The sequence below is a fragment of the Desmodus rotundus genome, chromosome 1, assembly GCF_022682495.2.
Source record: "Desmodus rotundus isolate HL8 chromosome 1, HLdesRot8A.1, whole genome shotgun sequence".
Lineage (NCBI taxonomy): Eukaryota > Metazoa > Chordata > Mammalia > Chiroptera > Phyllostomidae > Desmodus > Desmodus rotundus.
Window position 1 is genome coordinate 131,659,749 of NC_071387.1, and position 18,037 is coordinate 131,677,785.

Genomic DNA, 18,037 nt, shown 5'->3' on the forward strand with positions numbered 1-18,037 from the left:
TGGCATTTAGCCCTAAAACCTTCTTAGGGACTTCTTGGCTGGAGATTGAAACATTTTTCTCATGTTAATATTGGCACTCAAATATGTTAATATATTTGATCAGGGTACTGTCTAGTCTCAGAGGCCTGGGAGCTCTTTGGTCTCTTTAAGGGTGTTTTGCATCTCCCCTCTGATGTCTTGATTTCACAGCTTAACCCAGGGAACAGTCAAGCTTCCCTTACTTCCTTGTTCTTGGGACTGCCTCCAGTCAATCCGTATTCTTAACAGCTGGTGCTGGGAGACACCCATGGGGGTAGAGAAGGAAGAAGACAACATACAACTCTTGGTTCTGCTTTCATAATCTCTTTTTTAACGAGGTTTTGCTGCCAGGCACAAAGCGCAGTCGCTGTTTTTAACTATTTCTTGTTACCACTAGGAATTGAGACACAGGAACCAGTTATATGTTTAGTTTAATTTTTAGTAGTCAGTTTACCTAGAAGGCAATAAAGGATGCTTTCATGGAAAAACTTGTACTTGAACAAAGTTTCTCTTAGGTAGAAGTAGTAGCTCCTTCTAGAAAGCAAGTCCCATCCTCCCATACCTCTCCACCCCCGCTTCATCCTTCCCAAGAGTATACATTTATGCTAAATCCTCGGGCTGTGTAAAAGCTCCTGGTGTACAGAACACACCTGAGTCATACAGCTCTGTGTCCAGAAGATGAACGTATGTCATCGGGCGGGAAGAACCAAAAAGAAGAGTGGAGGGAATGGCCTTTCCTAAGACTCTGGCTAAAAAAAAAACAATGTGTTAAAATGTATTCCATAAAGAAAATATTACTAGGCATGAAGATGCCTCTGATTCCTTGATGAGGTTTTAACCTGTTCATAAAATTAAACTTTTAAGTTTGCTCATCCTTCATGGTTGCTATTGTTACCTAATCTTGTATTTCACTACTTTTTATTTGGAGAAATTTAAATACTAATGAAGAAATGCCCAGAGGAATGAAATGTTTTTAATGTGTGTGTATATGTACATTCGTGTGTGCATATAGTGTGTGTACATATCTGTGTGTGTGTTTGTGTGTATACATGTTTTTATAATTGAGATATAATATTCCATTAGTTTCAGGAATAGAACATAATGATTTGATATTTGCACATATTGCAAAATGACCTCCACGACAAAGCTAGTTAACATCCATTGCACACATAGTTACAAGTGTTTTTTCTTGTGATGAGAACTGTTAAGATTACTGACTCTCTTAGCAACTTTCAAAAAGACAATACAGTATTGTTAACTATAATAAAGATGGTATACATTACATTCCCAGTTATATTTTATAACTGGGATATTGTACCTTTTGACCAAGTCTACCCATTTCACCCTCCCCCGTCTCTGGCAACCTGCAATCTTTTCTCAGTATCTCAGAGTTTGGCTATTCATTCATTTGTTTGTTCGTTTGTTTTAGATTCCACATATAAGTGAGATCGCACGGTATTTGTCTTTCCCTGTTTGAATTATTTCACTTAGCATAATGTCCTTAAGGTCCATCCATGTTGTCACAAATGGCAAGATTTCATTCTTTTTTCATGGCTGAATGGTATTCCATTGTGTGTGTGTGTGTGTTTGTGTATCTCACATATTCCTCACCCATTTATCCCTCAATAGACATTAATGTTTCTGTGGCTTGGCTGTTGTTAATAATGCTGCAGTGAACATGGGGGGCTGGATATACTTTTTCAAATTAGTGTTTGGTTTCCTTCAGATAAATATCCAGAGGTGAAATTGCTGGATCATATGGCAGCTATGTTTCTGATTTTGGGGGGAATCTCCATACTATTTTCCATAGTGGCCACACCAATTTATATTCCAACAAACAGTGAACAAAGATTCTAACTAACGCGAGGTGATATCTCATCGCGGTGTTGATTTGCATTCTTCTGGTGACTAGTGACAATGAGCACCTTTTCATGACCTGCCGGTCATTTGTATGTATGCTTTGGAAAAATGTTTACTCAAATTTTCTGCCCATTTTTTAATTGGATTGTTTTTTGCTATCAAGTTGTATTTATATGTATTTTATATGTAAATATAAAATTTGGATATTTATATATTTTAGATATTAACCCTTTATCAGATACATGATTTGCAAATATTTTGTCTTTTTAGGAGGCTGCCTTTTCATTTTGTTGGTGATTTCCTTTGCTGTACAGAAAAGCGTTTTAGTTTGATGGAGTTCCACTTGTTTATTTTTTTGCTTTTGTTGCCTTTCTTTTTTGTGTCAAATCCAAAAAATTATCTCCAAGACTGATGTCAAGGAGCTTACCACATATTTTTTTCTAGAAGATTTATGATTGCAGGTCTTACGTTCAAGTTGTTAATCCATTTTGAGTTGATTTTTGTGTACGGTGTAAGATAGGTATCAAGTGTTATTCTTTTGAATGTGGCTGTGCAGTTTTCCCAACACCATTTCTTGTAGGGACCACATATGCGCGGGTTCATCTCTGGGCTCTTTATTCTGGTCCATTGATCTGTGTTGGTCTGCTTTTATGCCAGGATCATTTCTGCTTGGATTACTATAGCTTTGTAATGCAGTTTGAAATCAGGAAGTGTGATGCCTCCATTTTTGTTCTCTTTTCTCAAGATTGCTTTGACTAAGGGGGGTCTTTGTGATTCCACACAAATTTTGGGACTGTGTGTTCTATTTCTGTGAAAAATGCCATTGGAATTTTTATGGCGATTGCATTGAATCTGCAGACAGCTTTGGGTAGTTTGGACATTTTAATGATGTTAATTCTTTCCATTTGTGGCGTGAAATATTTTTCCATGTATTTGTGTCTTCTTTTATTTCTTTCATCAATGTCTTATAGTTTTCAGTGTACAGGTCTTTCACCTCCTTGGTTCAGCTTATTTCTAGGTATTTTATTCTTTTTGATGCAATTATAAATGAAATTTTTCCTAATTTCTCTTTCTGATAGCTTTTTAGTAGTGCTAATAATTACTTTTTGACTTACTGAAGTTATAAATCCTAAACCTCACTGTTTCTTAAGCTAAATTTAGCTTACAGGTGTTGCATTTTTTAGTCTCACAAATTTTTAAAAACACATTAAGAGGCCTTTGACTAATGTTCTAGAAATATAAACACCATGACATTTTTTAAATAGAATTTGTATATTTAATAACTTCAATGTTCATTTTAAGTAATCCAGCTTCTAGGCTGACAAACTGTCCTATGTGCTTACATACTTCTTGTAAATGTAATAAGTTCAACTTATCAATAAGGTAAAATCTTAAGTTCTTTGAAATGTTTTAATACTGTATTTGTAAGATTTCAACTTAAAAAATTCCAATCAATTACTTCACTACACACTTAAAAAATGAAATTAGAAGACTGGCCTCTGATTCTAATAGGCCATATTCTTTCAAATATTACAAACATCTTTTTAATCTAAAATTATAAACACTATATATTTTAATTCTTACACATTTCTACATTAAAATATTCGCAAGACTAAAAGATGGTTGATCTCTAAGCAAATATTTTTGTCATCTCATGTTTTTCGGTTCACTTTTAAATAAATTTCGGTGGTCTCTTCTGTTTGCGAAGTTATTTATTTATTTTTATATTTTAGTAAAAAATACATAACATTAAATTTACCATCTTAGTCATTTTTAAGTGTACAGTGTAGTGGTGTTGAGTATACTCACGTTGCGGTGCAACCGAGCTCTGGAGCTTTTTCATCTCTCAAGCCTGAAACTGTGGATACGCAGGATTCCCCCCTGCCCTCCCCTCAGCCCTCGGCAACCACCTTTTACTTCTACTTTCTGTTTCTAGGATTTTGACTTCGTTAGAAATCATATGGTATTTGGCCTTTTATGATGGACTTCATGTTATGTCCTCAACCTCATCCATGTTGCAGCCTGTGACAGGATTTCTTTTTTAGGGCTACATAACATTTCTCTGCAGTTTTTTGCAGTTTTTTCAAGTACCGGAAAACATGGTCCTTGAGCATTACCTTGACGGAACATACTGAGCCCACTGTCTAATTTAGATGCTGTACCCTGTGTCACTTAGATTTAAGACATATTATTTCTTCGTGCCATTTGGTTTTAGTTTCAGTGACAGGAACAGGCTAGTTTCTCAAAGAGCCACAGAAATGCTGATTAGAAACAACAGGTGGCCCTGGAGAGAGGAACTGCCTGCTTTCTGGGCTGGTAAAGAAGACAGTCGGAGACTGAGACTTGAATAACAAAGGCCACGGAAAAATCAGAGGAAGGCTCAGCCCTCTGGAGCTCCTTACCTTCACCACGGTCATGGGGATCCATTCTTTCCTCACCCAAAGTTCCACAGGTCCTCGCTCCCAAGATCTCAACTGTTTGCAACTCCAAGGGTGATTGGGAGCCAAGGCTGCCTCTTGTCTTCTCCCACAGCCCCCCATCATGAGTGTTGAAGTGAGAGGACTGATCTCTTGTCCTGTGGCAGCAAGGAGAGCTCTAGGCAGCCCGAGCTGAAGTGTGAATGCTCTGGTCCATGGGACGGAGTAGAGGCCCACCCTCGTGATGTCCACAGTACTGTAAATCAGCGACTTTCAATGCTCTTCATCTCACGGCACACATGAACTAATTGCTAAAATTCTGCTGCACTCCAGAAATTATATTTTTTGCCGATCTGACCAAAAATATAGGTATAATTTTGACTCATTCACACCGATGGCTATCGTTGTTGTGTTGGCTGTTGTCATTTTTTTGTTTGACAATCTAAGGGAAAAGAGGTCAGTGCCCCTGACTAAATAGTCAGGTACTGCATGTTTTAAAAATTCTCACACCAGTGCACCTGCCATGGCATACTGTTTGAAAATCGCTGCCATAAATTATGGAGTAAATGCACATTTGAGGCTGCCCTAGGTACCTAGCCATTATTTACAACATTAGAATTCTAGAAAATGTGTTTGGAGATACACACAACTGATTTCTAAACACATCTTTGGAACCAAAACTATTCGCAAGTAGAGATCACCTATAGATTTGGTTCCATGGGACCAAGGAAAAGTCACAGGAAAAGCAGCAGCAGAGTGGGAAGTTGGCAACTCTCCCTCTGGGAAGGATCAATTGATCCCAAGACAGAGCCGGCCATACATTCTCACTCCAATGTCCTTGGCTTCACCTTGGCTGATGGGAAAGAAAGTAAATTATTTTAAGAAGGGCTGCTTGCAGCAGAAGCGTGAATGGACAAAAAGCATGGCTAGGGGTCCCTTCTCCAGCCCAGCTTCCATCTTTTGCCAAGATGCCCAGTCTTCTCCTGCCGGATGCTACTGCAAAGGAAAGGAATGTTCTAATGAAAGCTTCCCTTGTGGTAGACAAGTCTGTTACCCTGGTTTTGCTAGATGGAAGAGGTCAAATGCTAACTTTGCATTACAGCTGTAATGCGGTCACTGCAGGCCATGTGGCTTGCAAGGAAGGCCTGGGGGAGGTCTGGGATGGGGGAACCCACTCCATTGCCTGTAGGCCAGCTCTGGTGGTAGAAGATCAGTTCCCATGGATGTGCCCTGCGTGTCTTTGGCACTTGTTAAGAGAACTTTGGAATCGTAAATAAGAAGCCTTAACTCCCACACACTGAACTGTATATGATTTCCTGTTCTTAGCAGAGATGAGTGTGACAATCGATTACCATGCAGTGAATGAATATTCACAGCTGATTTTTAACTTGGCCAACGTTATGAAAAAACTGAATTGGCTGTAGGCAAATAAGGAGCTGGAACTGTGGTTGGTATTTATATAAAAATAATTCCTGCAGAAGAATTTTTGTTTGAATGTCATGCTTTGGTAAGCAATGGGGTTTAAACCCAAATTTTGGGCTAAGGGCTTAAAGACATCTGCAGCTCACTTATCCAGGACTATTTTTCCTCCAGATGACAGATATACCACACAGGTAGCACTTTAGGGGGCCACATTAAGCTATTTGCCATATAACCCCTATGTTTCCCCCATTTATTCTTTTTGCTTTGGAATATTGTTAGACTGAAATGAACAAAAAGCTTCCCTTGGGGAGAGAGGATACCATCTTTTGGAAGTGGCTACCTGGAGCATTGTGTTTAGAAGGATTCTGAGGGCATGTCTGCGCTGAGAGAGAGAACAGAGTGACTCATCGGTGATTTTGGTCATGGTCTTGGGCTGGCCTGAGAGCCTCACATTTGTCATCCCTGTATTAGACTCTGTCTGACATCCTATGGCATTTTGGACCTCTTGAGTCATGGAGATAGCCGAGGTTCCTGAATCATGCACTTGGCCAGAGCCTCCTATTACACCTAGCTTCCCCGTTTAACTGGGAAGTCCTGTGCACTTGTTCTTGCTGTTGTCTCCAGGAAAGTGAGTTTCCTCTTTGTGAACTGGAATATTTGCCAAGTTAATTCAGGATTATATTGTCAGAAATTTTGTTTAGGAATGAAAAAAGACATCCAATAGCTACATTTTGCCTCAGTGTTGGCCATAGGAGGGTGTGATAGGAAGGATATCTCAGAGTTGGGCAAATGGACTAAAATGGGTTGCGCTTTTGGGAAGAGCTGGGCAGCAGGTACTTGTTTCTCTGACACGGAGATCATGGAAGGGCACATTTAATTCTTTATCCAGGCATCATGTCACTTTGGTTTTTGGCTGCTGAAAAGTTTGGGGCTCAGATTTTTCAGGCTCACTAGAGCTAGAATGCAGGGTGGGATGCGTGTTCGGGGCTGTGAACATTCAGCCTTTGGCGAGGGTTGCATGTGGGCGAGCGGGACTCACAGGACTCCTGGGACTCACAGGAGCGTGGGCAGGGCTTCAGGAGAGGCTGAAGGCAATCTGAACTCACTGCTCTGGGTTCGATTGACTCTCACAGGCTTGTTTAACAATGAAGTTGTGATCTTGTTAAATATTTTCAAACAGCATAGGGTGTGGACTCTTTTAAGCAGACCCTCTTGAGTATAGCTGACAGTGAGATAATCCTGTTAGGCTAGCCAAAGAGACCCTGAGCTGACAGCGATCAGATGGCATGTTCTCAAGTGTACGTGTTCATGATGCCCCTTCTGCCAGGGCCGGTGGATTTTTTCATGTTTCCATAGGGACCCTGTATTCTGTTGCTATGGAGCCCGACTTGGTTCAGAGGAACCTACCAGTAAACACTGGGAAAAGTCTTTTGTCTACAAATTGCACTAGCAGAAAGTCCAATTTCCCCACTCACCTATTGGAACCTAAACTTCTGTTTTCCAATTTTGGTCCTTGCTCTTTGCTAGTAGTGAAGATGGGACATCTGGTAAACAATGCAGAAAACCTCTGTTGCCTTATTAATTGCCACTGTGTGCTCCTTAGTTAGAATTTTATAAATAGAAACCATGAATTTAATAATAATTAAAAATGCTAGAAATTTAAGATATTCTCAGTCTAAACAGAGAGAAATCAGGGCTCAGTGTAAACAGATGGAAATCCTGTCTGCTCCCCTTTTTTGCTTAAGGAAGCCTGACTTTCGAGTCCCATGGAGAGAAGGCTGAGGGAAACGGAAAATTCCTTGCCTTTTCACTAGAAAATGAGTTCTTGCAATTGCAGTCTTTGTAGGACAGGTAGAATTTTTACAGGCCTAATAATTTATGCAGTCCCCTTAGAAGGATAAATAATAGCTAATATAAAAGCTCAGAACTGAGAAGCAATGTTTATTGTACAATGACTCAAACCTTTTTAGAGCAAAGAAATTTAAAAGTAATGGAAAAAACAGATTTTGATCTAGGAGACAAACTGCAAAACATTCGCATCATCAGGTGGTGTCAGAACTTGAGTTTTTTAGTCTGAGATAGCAACAGTTCATTCTTTTACAGATAACCCAGTGGTAAACCTGGTGCACCCCATAGGCAGCACGCAGGGATGCCAGCAGGAGAGAGATCCATGCGTGATACAAACACAGCGGCACTGAGACTGTTCTTTGCTTAATCTGCAGTCATAGCCCAAATTCTAATTCTTTGTTTCCTTGAGAGAAATCAGCTAGAGCTCCAAGAGAACCGCCCTGCAGAAAAGGAACCTTCTCAGGTGGCAGAGGGCAGCCTGCTCTGAAGGTGGGCCTCCGTGGCCAACTGGGCACGTTGAAGGGGCAAAGGCTGTTATGGGGAGTCTGAAGACATGGCAGCCAACCTGATGTTTAAGCCTAAAAAACAACTCAGTTAATTTACAGTATTTAGCATGTAACTGAGGGACAGAAAAGGAAATGTGCCATTTCAAATGAAATCTGTCTGTTGATAGAGAAGAAAATAGGTTTCCAGAAACCTGGACCCTGGCAGCTGCATGCCCCTGTTGTGAGCTACTGAGTACTCGTCCTACAGCATTTGCTGTTGCATTGCCCAGGAAGATTGGGAAATGCCTTCTGCTCGATCCCCCTTTTCAAAGATTTACGTAGTCTGTTAAAGTCTCTGTGCATGCTTCGAGTTAAGGCCTGTCTCAAACTTATTTGACCATGGAATTCCCTGTCCCTCCCCACCCCATTGTTTTTCAAGAACATGATGGGACTAATAGTCCTCAGAGCGTATTTATTGGAAAACAATGCTTTGAGGGATTTGCTTTGCTTTGATATAACTTTGGACTGGTAATTGTAAATATTTAACTTTATCAGAGGTTCTTTGGATCTTTAAATTTTCTTAGTTTTATTGAGATATAGTTGACATACAACATTGCATACGTTTAACATGTACAGTGGCACAATGTGATGATTTGGTACACTTATATATTGCAAAGTGAGTACCACAGTAGGGTTAGTAACCGTCCATCATCTGGCATTTTGTAATTACCATTTCCTTTCTGGGGTGAGAACATACAGGATCAACTCTCTTAGCAACTTCCAGTCTATAATACAGCATTGCTAAGTTACCATGCTTCACGTTAGATGCCCCCGCACTTACTCATCTTATAACTGGAACTGTGTGCTCCTTGACGAGCATCCACCATTTGCACCACCTCCCTCCCCAGCCTCGTCAACCACCATCCTACCCTGTGTGGCTGTGTGTTCAGTTTTTTGATATTCCACATATAGGCGATAGCATACACAGTATTTGTTTTTCTCTGTCTGACTTATTGTGCTTAGAATAATGTCCTCAGGGCCATCTGTATTGTCACAAATGGTAGGATTTCCTTCTTTCTTATGGATGAATAATATTCCAATATATGTAGATTATTGCACTTTTGTCAGCATCGAGGCAAGGCCCTCCACCAGCAAAAAGGTTGTGACTTGCTGAAAGCTCAGATGATTAGCATTTTTTTTAGCAATAAAGTATTTTTTAATTAAGGTGTGCGCATTGTTTTTTTAAGACACAAAACTATTGCACCCTTAATAGAGTACAGTACAGTGTAAACATTACTTTTTTATGCACTGGGAAACCAGAAAGCTCACAGGACTTGTTTTCTGGCAGTGGACTGGAACCGAATCCGCAGCGTCTCTGAGATGTGCCCGTGAACCACATTGTCTGTACCTATCCATCAGGCAAAGGACATTTAGGCTGTTTTCACATCATGGCTGTTAGAACTACTGCTACAATGAACATGGCAGTGCACATATCTCTTTCAGATCCTGATTTCTTTTTCTTTGGATATATACCCAGAAGTGGAATTGCCGGTAGTTCTGTTTTTAGCCTTTTGAGAAGTTTCCACACTGTTTTCCAAGTAGTTGTGTCAACTACATTCCCTTGCACCAACAGCGTACAAGGGTTTCCTTTTCTCTACACCCTCGCCAACACTTACTACCTCTTGATAGCTACTCTGACAGGTGTGATGTGATAACACCCTGTGATTTTGATGAGATGTCCCTGATGATTAGTGATATCCAGAACCTTAAATACCCATTCAGGTCCTCTGCCCATTTGTAAATTGGATTTTTTTGTTGTTGTTACTGGAGTGTATGAGTTCTTTGTATATTTTGGATAGATGGGTAGAAAATATTTTCTCCCATTCAGCAGGTTGACATTTCATTTTGTTGATGGTCGCGTTTACTGTGCAGAAGTTTCTCAGTTTGATGTAGTCCTGCTTTTGTTTGTTTTGTTTTCGCTTTTGCTGCTTGTGATTTTGGTGTCGTATCAAAAAAAATCACTGCCAAGATCTATGTCCATGAGCTTTTCCCCTTTGTGTTCTTCTAATAGTTTTATGATTTTAGGACTTATATTGAAGTCTTCAATCCATTTTGAGTTAATTTTTGTGAGTAACTTATGATAGGGGCCCAATTTCATTCTTCTGCCTGTGACTATTCAGTTTTCCCAGTACCATTGATTGAAGAGACTGTCCTTTCCCCATTGACTATTCTTAACTCTCTCATCAAATATTAGTTGACCATATATGCAAGCGTTTGTTTCTGGGCTCTCCATTCTGCTCCATTGGTCTATACGTCTATTTTTTGCCGGTGCCGTACAGTTTTGATTAGGATAGCTATTTAATACAGTGAGAAATAAGGAAGTCTGATGCCTCTAGCTTTGTTCTTCTTTCCTAAAACTGCTTCGACTCTTTGGGGTCTTTTGTGGTTTCATACAAATATTAGGATTACTTACTCTATTTCTGTAAAAATGCCATCGTCATTTTGCCAGGAATTGTACTGAAGCTGTGGATGGCTTTGGGTAGTATGGACCTTTTAACAATATTAGTATTTCTGATTCCTGAACACGGGATATCTTTCTGTTTCTTTCCTTTCCTTTCTTTCATCAAAGTCTTACAGTTTTCAGTGGGGCCTTCACTTCCTTGGTTAAGTTTATTCTTAAGTATTTTATGTTTTTGATGCTATTGGGAATGGAACTATTTTTCTTATTTTTTTTTAGAGATTTCATTGTTAACATATAGAAATGCAACTAGTTTTTGTGTGTTGATTTTGTAGCCTGCAACTTTACTGAATTCATTGACTAGTTCCAGCAGTTTTTGGTGGAATCTTCAGGATTTTCTGGATATAAAATCATTCTCTGCAAACAGAGACAATTTTCTATCTTCCTTTCTGATTTTGATGACTTTTATTTCTTCTCTTTACCTGAGTTTGTTTGGAGACTTACAAGCTTTATGAACTTAAATATCTAAATCTTCTCCCAGATTTGGGAAGTAATACCCCATTATTTCTTTAAATAAACTTCCTGCCCTCTTACCGCTCTCTTTTCTTTCAGGGATTCCAATAATTCACAAATTGCTCTTTTGATGGTATCTGATAGCTTGTGTAGCTTTCTTCACTCTTTTTCATTGTTCTCCTCTAACTGGATAATATCAAAATATCTGTCTTCCACCTCCCAGTTTCTTTTCTTGCTTGATGCATTCTTCTGTTGATGCTTTCTTTGGCATTTTTTAAATTTCATTCAATATATTCTTCAGGTTCAGGATTTCTATTTCTTGTTAAAGTCCTCCTTTTGTTTATGTATTGTCTTCCTGATCTTGTTGAATGTCTTCTGTGTTTTCTTCTAACTCAGTGAGCTTTTGTAAAACTATTTTGAAATCTTAATCTTTTGTAAAAGCTATTTTGAAATCTTAATCAGGTAAATTATAGATCTCCGCATCCTGGAGGTCGGTCGGTTCCTGGGAGAACATCGTTTCTTCAGCGGTGTCACGTTTCCTTGGTATTTAATATTCCCGAATGTCTTGCATCGCTGTGTTCACATTTCCAGTGGCAGTCACCACCTTTGGCCTTTCCTGAAACTGGGACAAGTATCTTCTGTCAGCTTTGCTGGGGATTCTGAGGCTTTTGCAGACCTATTGATAAGTCTGCTCCACGTTTTTTGCTCCCTCTTGTGGCAGAATTCTTAAGCTCGTAGACCTTCTCGGCATCGTGCAACACACCTGGCCAGGTGCTGACAGCCTCCCTTTTGTGCTTTCCCATGGGTGGAGCTAAAGCTCAAGTTTGTGATCTCTTCCTGGCCCACAGATATAAGCCGACTTTCTTCTGTGCTCGCTAGACATCTGAGAAAGCTCACTCTCACCACTGTTGGGAGCTTGGACAGAGAGCTGGACGGAGTGGGGGTTTCTGTGGGTTATGTGCAGAGCGCTTTGAGAGTACCCGTGGGCCAGTCGGGGGTGTCCACGAGCTAGGCATTCCCAATAGCTCATGGGTGGATTTCTTGACGAACTCAGCTACTCAGCTAGTGGGATCCACGTTCCTTCAATGCCCCCTGAGATCCCTACCTGCTGCTTTCCCATCCTCTTTCCCGTCCCCAGTCATGCGGCTCACACCTCCATGCTCTGGGTGTGGTGAGATAGAAATGGGCCTCTTTGACAAAGTCCACACAGCTGGGGAAGCTCTCACTCACATGCTTGTTCTCTCATTCCCCTGCCTGAGAAATCACAGGTCGAGAAGGCACTGAGTTGTGCCGCCTTGGGGGAGGGGTGATGTGGGTAAAGTCTAAAAGTCCTCTTTCCCTCTCCAGTGTGTCCAAACTTGTATCTCCCCTCCCCCCGCCCCAGTGATGTGCTGGAGCTTCTCTGTTGGAAACCTAGACTTCCACAAAGGCTCTTTCATCCATGGGTGATTGTCTTAAGACAGTGTTCTCCTGGACCACGGCCAAAATGGACTGGAGACAGTTCACGACCCCTGCAGGGTCCACGGCCGGCACTGAGGCCTGTATGACTATTACCTGATGCATGGGTGGGCGAGGCTCCTTCCGGGTCCCTGGCCTTTGGTGCTGGGCCCCACAGCTCCCACAGAGGCACTTTTGTCCGCAGACAGATGCTGAATTCTGGTGGATGGAGGGGTTACCGTGATGCATGTCTTTTTCAGGCATGTTGCTGATGTCAGTCCTCTTTAACTTCTGAGGACAATCATGTCTGTTTGCACAACTCAGGAAAGGGGAATTTCCGTTTGAGCCATGACAGATGTGGCAGACGCTCCCTTCCCTTCACTGTGGTGTAGAAGATGTACGCATTTACCAGCTTTACCATTTGGGTTCGCAGTGGGCGAACTGGGCGTCCCCTCCATTGTTGAATGATTATTAAACAGAGGTATGCATGGCAAACAGTTGTTCACCAGAAGTAGAATTGTCAATGAGTATGCTTATGACACATATCGATATTAAGTTCAAAACAGTTCTATAAATGATAGATTTGCATTTGATTTTCAGGGTAAAAAACTAAAATTAAGAAAAAAAGGGCAGTTACGTTTAAAATGCAATTTGTCAAAGATCTTAAAAGCTTTATTCTGAACATTTTAGGACCTTCACTGATGTTTTAAAATATTTTTTAAAGATTTTATTTATTTATTGTTAGAGAGGGGTAGGGAGGGAGAAAGAGAGGGACAGAAACATCAGTGTGTGGTTGCCTCTTGTGCTCCACCCCCTACTTAGGAACACAAGAGGTTGAGGACCTGACCCACAACCCAGGCTGTGCCCTGACTGGGAATTCAACCAACGATCCTTTGGTTTGCAGGCCGGCACTCAGTGCTCTGAGCCACACCAGCCAGGGTGATGGTTTTTTTGTTTGTTTGTTTGTTTTTCCTCAATTCCTTGTCCCCCCATTCACAACACAGACCAGGCAAAGGGCCTGGGCTGAGGTGTGTATGGGGCAGTTTATTCTGCCTCCTCTGTCTGTATAGGTAGTGTAAGAACACAGCCCGTGGTAAGCACCGGGAGGGTTCCTTGTCCCCCCATTCACAACACAGACCAGGCAAAGGGCCTGGGCTGAGGTGTGTATGGGGCAGTTTATTCTGCCTCCTCTGTCTGTATAGGTAGTGTAAGAACACAGCCCGTGGTAAGCACCGGGAGGCCCAGGGCGATGTTTTTAATAAAACAGGCCAATAGTCTGTGCCAGCGATGGCAGACTAGCAGGCTGGATGATGTGATGTATAACCATATTTTGTTTGGCCCACATAATGTTTTATATTTTCTTTAAATTTAACATAAAACTTAGAAGTTTCATTTTCCATGGAAAAACACGTGATTGGTGACAGTAGCTTGACATTCTTTTCACTTAAATTTTTTTTTAATTTTTCAATTACAGTTGGTGCATATTATATTAGCTTCAGGTGTATGCCCCAGTGATTAGATATTTATATAACTTACGAAGTGATCACCCTGATAATCTGGTACCCATCTGACTATATTCCATATGTTGTACTTTGCATCCCCATGACTATTCTGTGACGACCAATCTGTATTTCTTAATCCCTTCAGATTTTTCACCCATCCCCAAGTCTCCTCCCATCTGGCAAGTGTCAAAATGTCCTCTGTATCTATGAGTCTGTTTCTGTTCTTATTTTGTTTTTGTTTCTGTGCTTATTCTGTGCTTATTTTGTTTTTGAGATACCACATATAAGTGAAATCATATGACATTTGTCTTTGTCTGACTTATTTCACTCAGCACAATACCCTCTAGGTCCATCCATGTTATTGCAGATGGCGAGGTTTCATTCTTTTCTATGACTGAGTTGTATTCCATTGTATATCTGCACTGCTTGTTTATTCACTCATCTATCAGTGGACACGGAGATCACTTCCACATCTTGGCTGCTGTAAATAATGCTGCAATGAACGTATGGACACATGTATTTTTTCATTTAGTGTTTTGGGTTTCTTCAGATAAATGCCCAGAAGTAGAATTGCTGGGTCCTTTTTTAACTTTTGGTATAGCTTTTGTTTTAAAGTTTACTTTGTCTGGTATAAGTATTGCTACTCCAGCTTTTTTCCTGTGTTTTCATTTTCAGGAAATATCTTTTTCCATCCCTTACTGTCAGTCTGTGTGTGTCTTTCAATCTCAAGTGAGTCTCTTGTAGGCAGCATCTGGGAGGGTCTTGTTTTCTTATCCATTCAGCCACCCTGTGTCCTGTGATTGGAGCATTTAATCCATTTGTATTTAAAGTGTACTTATTGATAGATATGTACTTATTGCCATTTTATTATTCATATATTTATCTTTTGTTTTCTTCTTTTTCTTCAAGAAGCCCCTTTAACATTTCCTGTAACACTTGTTTGGTGATGATGAACCCCTTTAGCCTTCTCTCATCTGGGAAGCTCGTTATTGGCCCTTTGATCCTGAATGAGAGCTTTGCTGAGTAGAATAATCTTGGCTGTAGGTCTTTGCTATTCATCACTTTGACTGTTTCTCACCAATCCCTTCTGGCCTGCAAATTTCTGTAGAAAAATCAGCTGATTCTTATGGGAGCTTTCCTGTAGGTAACTAACTGCTTTTATCTCGTGGCTTATAAAATTCTCTCTTTGCCTGTAATCTTTGGCATTTTAATCATGATGTGTCTGGGCATGGGCCTCTGTGGGGTCATGGCTTGACATTCTTATGTGCCAATAGACAGGAGATAATGAAAGGGGGCTGTCCTTTCATTTATTTATTTATTTGTTTGTTTGTATTAAGATATAATTGACGCATTATATTAGTTCAGGTGTACAAGATAATGATTCAATATATGTGTATACTGCGAAATGATTACCACAGTAAATCTCGTTAACATATCACCATACAAAGTTAGAGTTTTTTGTATGATGAGAACTTTTAAGATTTACTCCTAGAAACTTTCAAATACGCAATACAGTATGATTACCTACAGTCACCATGCTGTACATTACATCCTCATGACATTATTTATAACTGAAGTTTATACCTCTCAACCCCCGAGAGCTGTACTTGCAGATGAACAAGTTCCCTCTGAGTTTTCCCAGGCATTACCTGGCCTGCCCTCTCCTCTCTGATCCTACCTGGTTTCTGGAGGCATTTGAGTTTGTGTTGCCTGGTTTTTGGTGGAGTGTTCTAATAACGAAGGTCCTGCCGCCAGCTTTCTCTCACACCCTTAAGCCTGCCCTTTTTGAAGAAATTTTACCTCCTAATTTACACATTTGGTTTAAGGCTTTGATATTGAAAGGCTGATGTCCCTGACAAGGGAAATAAGCATAGCTGTCATTATTAGTCATTGACCCTTGAGTAAGAGAATTCCATTTATTCTGAAGCTACTGTAGAGAGGAAAGAAGAGTAGAAAGAACCTAAGGGCACCAGAACCCAAAAGGAGATGTCCAGGGACCAGCACCAAGGAGGGAGGAGGGGTGGGACAGTGAATGGGGAAGTGGTGACGTTCCCCACAGCCCCCCTCACCTCCCCTAGGGCTGCCTCCCCTGTTAACATGCGATTCCAATGTAGTGGAGGACCAGAAGCAGAGTATTAGCAACCAGTGTCAGCAAGATGAAATAGGACAGACTGGGGGAAATGCCACGTGGTGGAAAACATGCTGTGGGGAAGAATATCTGTGAAAGAATTCCGTGGCCCCATAGACAGTGGCTGGACCAAGAGGAATGCCGTTCTAAAAACAGAAGAGCCTGGGGCGGCACTTCCCGTAGAATCGCCATTCTTTCCTCACAGACATAAACAGTTCCAGGAGGGGAGTAATTTATCCCAAAGGAAGGTACCTTCCATCTGGTTTCTTCTCTACACTGTATGCTGACGATTTTGAAATCTTTTCCCAGTTGAATCGGTTTGCAGTTGTATCATCAGACCAGTGACAGGCTGGCTTGTTAGGGAGTTGTGCTTAGCAAAGTAGTTCAGTGCCTGTTGATTTGTAGAAACTATGGCCCATTAGGATCCTATTGCTTATTACTCAAATCTGATTTAACCTAAAGAGACACAACGCCAGAGTCGTGGCCAAAATAGATAATGCCTGTATATGGGTGGAATTAAGCTAAAAACTCTTTCCATTCTCAAATAAATGAATAGGATTATGTGCTCCACAGATGGTATTTCAATCCCTTGTGTGGAATCCATTACAATAGTCTATTTCAGCACTGACTCTTTTTTTTTCTGTGTAAGTCATTCACTTTGCGAAGGAAAAGCTTAGGATGCATCGTGAATTTTAGAATTAGCATTTCCTCAAATAAGTATTTCCTGGGAAGGTCTAAAGCCAATACCTTCATAAGCATTTGGAAAGCTCATCCATCAGCGACCACAGACTCTTCCTGGAATTGCAAAGTGTGTGCAGTATTTTAGTTTTAGCTCAGATTTTTATAAAAAAAGAATCTGCCCTCTTTTCTATGTAGAGAGTTCTCTTTGTCCCTCCCTGGAAGCTCTCCTCACACTGTAGCTTTATTTGGGAAAGCTTTACTGAGCTGACTTTGACATGAAATAGCTATACAAATAGAGCAAACAATGTGATACGTATGGATATATGCTCACGTACAACCACGGAACTTTCACCTCGGTTATGCTAGTTCAACTGTTCGTGACGTGTAAACATTTTTTCACACCCCTTTGTAACTCCTCCCATCCACTCCTACCTGCCCCCCAACTTGCCGCAGATGACCACTGATTTACTTTCTGTCACTCAAGGTTCGTGTGTATTTTCTAGAGCTTTATGTAAATGGAGTTAGACAGTATGTTTTTTTCTTTTAACGTCTGGTCCCTTCTGCTCACAGTAGTCATGCTGAGATGCATCCATTTTGTCTGGATCATTAGTTCATTTCTTTTTTTTCTTGTTGGGTAGTGTTCTGTGGTGTGGATATCTCACAATTTATTTACTCCTTCATGTGATTATGGGCCTTTGGATTGTTTCCAGTGTTTGGCGATCACAAACAAAGCTGCAGCGACAATTCCTGTACAAGTCTGTATTCGGATGTCTACTTCTCTTTCCCTTGTGTGATGCCTGGGAGTGGGGTGCTCCTATAATTTGGTACTTGTACACAAACATGTAGAGATGTTTTATTTGAAATAGCCACACTGGAAACCATCTAAATGTCCGTGAATATTTTCTTAAAGATTTTGTTTTTAGAGAGAGATGAAGGTAGGGAGAAAGAGAGGGAGAGAAACATCAGTATGAGAGAGAAACATCCATCAGTTGCCTCCCACCCAGCACCAACCTGGGAGCGAACCCACCACCCAAGAATGTGCCCTGACTGGGCGTCCAACTGGCAGCCCTTCGCTTTGTGGGGTGACACTCCAGCCACGTAACTGAACCCCACCAGTCAGGGCTGTGAATATTTTTTAGAAACTGCCAGACTTTTCCAAAGTGGCTGTTATTTTATAATCTCACTAGCAATGTATGAGAGCTGCACATATTTCAGATCCTTGTGATACAGTTGTTTTTTAAGTCAGTCACTTGAATACACATGCAGTA

At 40.8% G+C, this 18,037-nt stretch overlaps 1 protein-coding gene and 2 non-coding genes across 3 annotated transcripts in view; 1 reads left to right on the forward strand and 2 right to left on the reverse strand.

Moving 5' to 3' along the window:
* MEGF10 (multiple EGF like domains 10) overlaps nucleotides 1-18,037 on the forward strand; it is a 165,167-nt gene that overhangs the window by 56,189 nt on the left and 90,941 nt on the right. The gene's annotated exons all lie outside the window — the stretch shown is intronic.
* On the reverse strand, nucleotides 13,438-13,568 carry LOC128779816 (small nucleolar RNA SNORA51). The gene has a single exon (XR_008425891.1). It is a non-coding gene; the product is annotated as a small nucleolar RNA SNORA51 (small nucleolar RNA).
* On the reverse strand, nucleotides 13,570-13,700 carry LOC112315097 (small nucleolar RNA SNORA51). Its single transcript, XR_002975861.2, has one exon. It is a non-coding gene; the product is annotated as a small nucleolar RNA SNORA51 (small nucleolar RNA).